Source organism: Rhineura floridana, chromosome 10 (assembly GCF_030035675.1).
Source record: "Rhineura floridana isolate rRhiFlo1 chromosome 10, rRhiFlo1.hap2, whole genome shotgun sequence".
Classification (NCBI taxonomy): domain Eukaryota; kingdom Metazoa; phylum Chordata; class Lepidosauria; order Squamata; family Rhineuridae; genus Rhineura; species Rhineura floridana.
The window spans coordinates 59,210,869-59,220,144 of NC_084489.1; positions in this window are offsets into that span (position 1 = coordinate 59,210,869).

The following is a 9,276-nucleotide window of genomic DNA, read 5'->3' on the forward strand; positions in this document are numbered from 1 at the left end:
TTACAAGTTCTGAACAGTGTGGTTTATAACAGATGCTATTGGAGGTTGCTGATTCATTGGGTCACCATAAGTCGAAATTGACTTGAAGGCACAAAACAACAAACCTGGCTGTGTGCTTGTTCCTCCTCTGTTTCACGTTCACTCACGCATTCCCATTCCTTTCCTGCCCTCCCTTCCCTTTCTTGGTGTCTGGGACCCACACCTAATGCATCTCTCACCCCACCTTTATCCTCTGGTCTGAGAAGCAATGCATCCTCAGTGTGGTCTCCCTGCTTGGTCCCTTCCAGTCTGACAGGCTCACCTTCCACCCAGACCACCAACACCTCAGTATACCAGACAGGAAGATTCCGCGACCTCTCCTCACAGTAAAGATCATGTTGTTGGTATCCTCTGACAACCAAGATCCTGAAATACATTTTTGTCCCAAATCAGTGGCGCATTCATATATAAAGCCCTTTTAAGAATGCAAAGATCCTCCGTGGCACAGAGCGGTAAGCGGTGGTAACACAGCCGAAGCTCTGCTCACGGCCGGAGTTCGATTCCAACAGGAGAAGAAAGTCGAATCTCCAGTAAAAGGGGTCGAGGTCCACTCAGCCATGGTTGGTAAAATGAGTACCCGGCATATGCTGGGGGGTAAAGAAAGGCTGGGGAAGAAACTGGCAATCCCACCCCATATATACGGTCTGCCTTGTAAATGTCGCAAGACATCACCCTAAGAGTCAGAAATGACTCACACTATAAGTGCGGGGACACCTTTACCTTTTTAAGAATGCAAAAATCCCACTCATCAGGTAGGAAAAGGCTCCATATCTGCAGCCCAGGTGCTGGTTCACAGAGTAACTGCACGCCTAGCACCTAGTTGTAGACACAGTTCCATATCCAGTTAAGCCTGCTTCTGCCTGCATAGTGCCTCTGCCCTTTACTTGTTTGGGGGCATTTCTGTTTAAGGATTAAAGTTACATGCTTTTCTTTGTTCCTTATGCATGACAGAGAAATGTTTTTGTTCCCTTGGGTCTTTTTGTTGTATCTTCCACATACCCCACCCAGAAGCAGCCAGTCTGGTGGGTCAAAGCAGGGGAGCTACCCTCCCAATACTGGAGTGGCTGTAGTTTTCCTAGAGAGGTGGGGAAGGGCGGTGGCGAGGTCAGAGCTGCAGTGGATTAGCGCAACCCCAACCTCACCACCATTTTACCCTGACCCAACACTGTTCAGGTAACCTTCAGCAGCTCAGTAGTCATAGAATCCTAGTTGGAAGGGGCCTTGTAGGCCATCGAGTCCAACCCCCTGCTCACAGCAGGAAATCCACAGCTAGAGCATCTCCCGCAGATAGCTGTCCAGCCTCTGCTTGAAGACATCCAGCGAAGGGGATCCCACCACCTCCCTAGGCAGTCGGTTCCAGTGCCGAACTGCCCTTACTGTCAAGAAGTTCCTTCTAATGTCCAATCTGAATCTACGCTCCTGCAACTTAAAACCATTAGACCTAGTCCTACCCTCTGGGGCAGCAGAGAACAAATCTGTACCCTCCAGATGTTCTGCCCCACATCTGCAAACAGTACTGAGCCACACACACACACACACACACACTTTTAAAAGCAATAAATGTGTAGTACAGTGATTAATGGAGGGGTAGAGATCACATTACTGTTGGTTTCTGTGTTTTCTTGGAGGGATTTCACCTCCAGACCTATGGGAAAAGAAGCAGGATCATAAAATTGGTTTGGTGGTCTATAGGCAGCTTGGAGATGCTTTACCATCTTGAGCCACTTAGAGGAAAGTGGGAATATAACATAATACTGAGAAACAAATAATAATAAAAATAAGTATTTTCTACAGCCTACCTGCTCCTTATTTTCAATCAGGGTAGGTGTGTGTGTGTGTAGCCAGGTTTGGAATCAACCTAAAAATCAAAACAAACAACCTAAAAATCAAAGAAAAATAATCTGAAACCAATCTGAATATTCACGGCTACAAACATTGGACTAACGGTACTAGCATCTTAAAGACTTAACAAAATTATTGTGACATAAGCTTTTTTGGAGTAGAGTCCACTTCATCAGATGCATCATTCTTAGTAATCCATGAAAGTAGTCATATGGAAATTTGGGGGCAAGGTGCCATTGGTATGCTGATGTCATCCATCTCTTTCTCCATAAAATTGGACTTGGGAGAGGCCGTACAAGCCCTGAACTGGTGCCTGCATGAGAGCAAATAACGCGAGATAGAATTCTGACAAAACAGGCTCTGTGGGTGAGCGGTTCCTGTATCTGAGAAATTGGCCAACTGCCTGACCTGTATGGGATTGCACTCCCTCTGAAGGAGCAGGTACACTATCTGGGAGCACTCCTGAATCTGCTTTTGTCACTGGAAGCCCAGATGGCCTCAGTGGCTATGAACAAATTTTACTACCCTCAGGGAGGACAACAGCTGTGACCATTCTTGGGATATCTGGCTAGGACAGCCTTTCCCAACTAGTGGGCCACCAGATGTTGTTGGACCACAATTCCCATCTTTCCTGACCATTGGCAATGCTGGCTGAGGCTGATGGGAGTTGTGGTCCAACAACATCTGGTGGCCCACTAGTTGGGAAAGGCTGGGCTAGGATATCTTGGTCACAGTGTTCTAGGTACTAATAACTTCAAGACTGAATTATAGCAGCACACTCTGTGTAGGGTTCCCCTTAGAAACTACTAAAGTTTGTAAAGTTTAGTAGAACACATGACTCCTAACCATGTGAAGCAATAGTGCAGCACAATCCTGTGTCTCATGGCTGGAGAACCATTTTTCCTTCAGAAATTATGGTCTGGGATTGGTCAAGGCCAAAGCATACATACACAATCAATTGCACACAAATACATGCAGAAACCTCACTTATACACACATATAATGTATTCAGAGGGGCTTATTTATATTTAGGATTGCAGCCTTAATTTTTTATACACATATGCACCTATCTTATGATACATCTGGAAATGATTTGTGAGATGCTCATATTGCATTGCTTCTAAATTATCTATAAATAACCTGACCATTGGAATGAAGAAGTCACTTGATTGTTTTCCAGAATTTTCAGAAGCTTTTTAACAAAACAGATTACTTTCACTTCTCAGTATTTTTTATATTCTGCTAGGAGGAAGGGCAGGATATAAATCCAATAATAAATAAATAATAAATACACATTTTGTCTCATTTTATATTGTGTTTGATTCACATTTTCCAGATGTCATGGGAGACAGGCAGTACTTCAAATGCACAAGGCAGAAAAGCAGCCTCATCCCCTCTTCTCTAAACATGTCTTTATACCCCGTGTCCTGATGTTATTTCCTGTCCCTGCTCCAGAAACACCCATGGGCTACTGCTGGTAAGAAAAGCAAAAACCACTCAACATAATGATGCCAGAAGGACACAAAGCATAATGAATTAGATGCTACAAGAAGGGGATATCAGTGGTGAAGGCTGTCAATGGCTTCTAGTCATGGTGGTTATATTACTTCCAGTCTCAGAGGCCATATGTCTCTGAATACCAGCTGGGAACCACAAGTGGCAGCCATGCCCTGCTTGTGAGCTTTTTCTCATTTTTAGAGCACATATATGTGGTTGATATTCCAGTTGTATACTTATAGCATTGGTGCTACTTTGTATTTTTCTGCTTGTGGGCTTCCCATGGGCATCTGGTTGCCCTCTCTGTGAACAGAATTCTGAACTAAATAGGCCTTTGGTCTAATAACATTATGGTTAAGGTAGCATGACACAAGACACACCCACCCATCCCAGATGAAGTCTGCGTTTTTTTGTAATGTGAAGGAGCAGAGCCAGCCCTACCACTGGGCAAAGTTAAGTGACCACAATAGTCTTGTTAAATTTTTAAAAATCCTATTTGCATACACACCCAACCTTGATGAGGCCAATATTATCCAACTCACCTTGTATTGAAGCAAGCTCCAGCTGGGCCACAACAAGTACATTTCCCCAATAACCTACTTTCTAACACCAAAATACGTTGGAGGCTTAATAGCAACACCTTGTGAACAAATATGTTTGAATTTTTTTTGTCTACTTGGAAAGATGCCACAAAAATAAATGACACTTAAAAGCAACCAGAAAAGCACATATGCGAACTTGTGTATGCAATACGGTAACTAGAGTATTATCCTTGGATATAGGGAGCCCATGTTACACTCCAGGTTGTATTCTACTTTATACTCAAAGTAGAATGGCTGAAATGAATGGAGCTTGGTTCAGCATATTCATTACTTTCAACTGGTCTGCTCTGAGTAGGACTAACGTTAGATACAGCACACTGTGCTCAGGTTATTGTCAACTCACTGGATGGCCTTGGGAAACTCATTTCAGCCTACCCTCTGTCATAGGTTTGCTGAGGGTAAAATGAAATTAGCCCAATAAGCAGCTCCTTGGAAGCTTTTTATGATTAATTTTTGTGCTAATTATAATTTCTCTAGTTTGCTTTTATACTATTTTTTCATCTGGATTCAATTGATTTTATTTTATGATAAGATGTCTAGTGATCTTTTAAGGAATGAAATACATATGTAAATAAATAAATACATGTAATAAATTTCTATAGCTTATAGCTGAATTCCTTCTACAGGAGACAGCATTGCAGAAAAAAAACGTGAACAAGAATTGCACCAGATGCAATTCAATGCTATCTTGTAAGCAGGGTCGCCAATGTTTTTGGACCAGTGGACACATTTTCAATTTTGGGAAAGTGTTTTGGTGCCAGTCACAAAATGCTTGCATTGGGTGGCATGGCACAACACTAAATGGCTGCTGTGGGGGCATGGCATAATAAAACATGGCTGTTATGGGTGTGTGGCATAACAGTAAATTAGAGAGTACTGCCATTGCTCTCCCTTCCCGTGGACAACATCATTCTTACTGTGGGAAAGCAGATATGTCCTGCTCACAGAGTATTGGTTTTCACACATGGACAATGATACTGTTGCTCTCCAAGTATCAGGTAAAATATAAAATTCTTCCAAGCTACACAGGAAGTGGATTGGACTGTGAAAGACCAACCCAAATTGCGTTTCCATTTTGACAAATTTATAGGGCAGTACAATATCTCAGAGAGGAGGTGAGGTCTCCTGCTCCCCTGGTCCATTCACTATAACTGCCCAATTTCCCTGCTTTTTAAAGTTTGATAGAAATATCTGTTGGCTATCTGTACATTCTTAAACTGCAAGGTTCTTTGCCTGTTAGTGGATATTTTTTTAAAACTTTGGAGCTACACATTGGCCTTTAAAATTCAAACATATTTGTCCACAAAGTGTCGCTATTAAGCCTCCAACGTATTTTGGTGTTAGAAAGTAGGTTATTGGGGAAATGTACTTGTTGTGGCCCAGCTGGAGCTTGCTTAAATACAAGGTGAGTTGTCCAATAGGCTTTACAGGCGTGTGATATTCCTGACAACATGAGGCTGTCCAAAATGTTGTCTGCTGAGTTCTGAAGAGTTCTGGGTTTGGTTTTGTTAAAGCAGAGCTGAACAAAACAGATTTAAAAAAAAAAAAAGCTTAAAAGAAGGTCTTTACTTTAAAAAATACTCCAGCGCTGTGCTTTAACAACATATAAAATAAAACTCCAGAGCTCTTCAATGCTCCACAAGCAACATTTTGGAAAGCCTCACTTCTTGCAAAGCCTATGGACCTATAGAAACATGAAGATAAAGGAAAACACAGAGACACAGAATTACAAGAGTGGCATGAGGTGTTGTGGGACACGATTTGATTCATGGTGTGTGTGTCTTGAAATCATACCTAGTCAGGAGAGGGGAAAGATCCCTGAACCACCCTGATTCACCATATTATTTTGGCGCAACAGAGCCAATGGACACCCATAAGATAAATGCTGCCAAGAGGATGGCCAGCAGCCGTTTTATGAAATGGCTTTCTTAGACTTACACCCAACACCACATTGGGTTGAATTCAGCTAAGTCCTACTCAAAGTAGACCCTCTGAAATCAATTAATCTAAGTTAGTCATGTTCATTACCTTCAATGAATGTACTCTGAGTAGAACTAGCACTGAATAGCACCCATTATTTCTACCTTTTTTTTCTGTTCCACTTATGTCATGCAAGTGGAATTTGCTAATGGTAATGACTTTCTAACAGACATTTATCACAGGGACAGGACTATTGTTTCATGCTTCTTCACTGAATATGTAGATTCTCAAACTGTGATTTCTGCTATCTTTCAGATTGATTTAATGCAGCATTTCTGAAATTATTAGGGGAGGGGCTTATAGATACCCCTGCTGTCACTGAATGCAAAATGATGCATTGGACTTAGGGCTTCAAACTGGAATAGAACTGCTTATTCTTAGCTACTGTTCAGTTCAGAAATAAGGAACAGATTCTGCTTCTTTCATGCAGTTGCATGAATTAGGCAGACATTTTGCATTTCATTGGTATGTGTGTGAGAGAAAAATTTAACAAATTGGGCAAAGGCACACAAAATAATATTAACAGTAACTAATATTCCTCCAACCTGTTTCTTATTAGGATTTATGTTATTAAAAAAGCAACAGCTGGTTCCTCTTTATTTAAGAAATCACAAATTGTGGAACATGCAAAAGGCTGCCCAGTAGAGGGCAGTAGTGTGACATGCACATGTATAATTCATTGTCTTTTCCATGGTTTAGACTAGAATTTAACATCTAGAGCAATGGAAATCTATTATAAAAGAAATAGTTTTGCTCTCATCCTTCAGTCCCCAAGTGACATGGTGCTTCTTTTATGGCAGTATTCCTCAAACGGTGGGCCAGAGAGAACAAGTGGGCCTCAGTGCCATAGCCTGCCTGTTGCCTCCTCACTCACTTGCCTTATCATCATAGCCTTTTGGTTGTAGCAATGCCAGCAACAATAAATCCCCACACAGTAGGGATGGAAAGATCTGTCAATTTTGGTTCTGTCAGTTTCTCATTTTCCAATCTTAAATTTAGCTCTCCACATTTCTGCAGCAATTTGCGATTCTTTAAAAAAAGGTCCTTGTGAAAATTCTGCACCATTTTAATGTGCATTTCTCCTAATAAACACATTTTTGTAGGCAGTTTTGACTAATGTATGCATTTTGTAAGCAATTTCTCCTGATATAATGCATTTTTGTATGTTATTTCCACTCATATATTCATTTTTATGGACACTTTCTCCTAGCATATACATTTTTGTAAACATTGGCTGGCTAGCTAACTGCATGGCAAAATTCATATAAGTGTGAATTTCGAAGGATGGCTGTGTTTCGCTTCTCATATTGTTTCAGAAAGTGCAAATTTGATAGATTCAGCTGGAAATGCAAATTGAATCTAATTTCTCATCCATCCTTAGCACATACTGAGTAAAGGTGGTCAGGAGGCACAGGAGGGTGGGGGACAGGTCTCCCTTCTCTGAGGGGAAAGGCCAGAAGAGATGTTGAAAGACATTAGAATGTAAGGTTAATGATAATAAAAATGCTGTATTTTGCACTGTTTTAACTCACCCTGGGATCTTCTGGTGAAGGGTGCATAATAAATCTTAAAAAGTAGGGTGGTGAAATATTGATCTCAAGGTATACATGGGAAAAGCCAAATCAAATCAAATCAAATCTTTATTATTGCGGTCAGGGACCCATCAAAATGGGAAAAGCCAATCTTTCAGGTTCCTAACAGTGAAGGGCTTTAAAGGTCAAAAACAGCACTTAGAATTGGGCTCAGAAATAGACTTGTGGCCATTGAGAATGACGGCATACTGGCATGATATGTTTGTAACACCCAGTTCCAGTTAGTACGCTTGTAGCCACGTCCTGCGTCAATTAAAGGTTTCTGGCCATTTTCAAGGCATGGGTTCCCCAACCCTGATCTAGCCTGATGAAGATTTCTGGAAAACTCAAAATCTTCCACGTGATTTTGTGCGAGTGTAGCTCCAAAAGGCAGCTTGAATTACTTTTTGTAATAATAACAGTCAAGCATTCTTGGTAAAACTTCTTTCTTTTGTTTTCCTTCTAATGCTGCTTTCTCTTTCTCCTTGTGATGTGAAGGGCTTGCATTTCTTAGTTTCTTCTTTCCATTGCCTGTAACCATGATTGCTCAAATATTTTTTCAGCTCACTGGAATCTAACTTTGCATTTCCTCAAATAGGCTAAACATTTAAACTGCTGCATAGTTGAGGCTTGAGCACAACCATTGTTTTATAGACCTCCAGGATCTGATATCATTTATCCTTGTCAGTCTTAGAACTAGTGCTTTCTCAGAAACTGCCAGGATAATGTAATGATTCGGACTTTGTCATCATTTTCAAATTGTACTAGGTGACTCTTATTTGAAGCTCGATTCAGTGCTGGTCCAAGACATTTTGATGCCTGAAGCAGAGTCCAAATTGTTCCCTCCTTCTAGGGTCAACATTTTTAAAAGTCTTGCTCCATCATTTCATACACAAATTACTGCCTTCATCTACCCCCGTTATGGTGCCACCTGAAAGTAGATCCCTTCACCTTGCTGCATGGCAGAGCCAACTCTGCATGGTCCTGTTAATTATATTACCTATCCCTTTGGGGAGGTGGGTTAATATTAGGGATTGTATTACCTATCATCTGCCTGGATGAGGATGGTCTCTTGCTATGAGCCTGTATACTCAAACTGTTATTTGGACACAACACCCTTTGAACTTGCTTGGTTGTCTACATGTTCAAGATGTAAATCAGAGATTAAAATAAACTGAAACAGAGTAAACCATGTCTAATAAAATCTTTCACCTTCCTTTCATGCAATACAACAGTAGGGTTGTAATCTATGATGGCCTTTTTCAAAAGCATTAACACTACTTCCTCTTTTAAGGCAGTGAGGGTCACCACATCATGCCACGATGCATTCTCCACTTCTTGGATGCACCCAATTAATCTTCACCATGGCTAACTCAAACTATCCATGATAGGCAAGGGTCAAGATAGCATGTAGCAGATCACACAGATACTAACGTCTTGTCCACATCCTCAGGTTTCAAAAACTGAAACTGATCCCATAAAACAGGACAAAATATTGGACACCTCAACAGGCTATGTATCAACAGTAATGTTCAAGATGGCATGAAAGTGAGCAATTCTGTCTTCAAAATGCATTGCAAAAGCATCACAGTGGGTCTGTGTACTAGGTTTAGAGGGGTAGATGAAAGCACACTCCCATACCACTTGAGAATACTCTGCTGGACTCAAAATTGTTTGATGAAGACAGCAAAGTAGGCCTTTGCCCACCTTCACCACCACAGAGTAGGCATGATTATGTGCTTTGT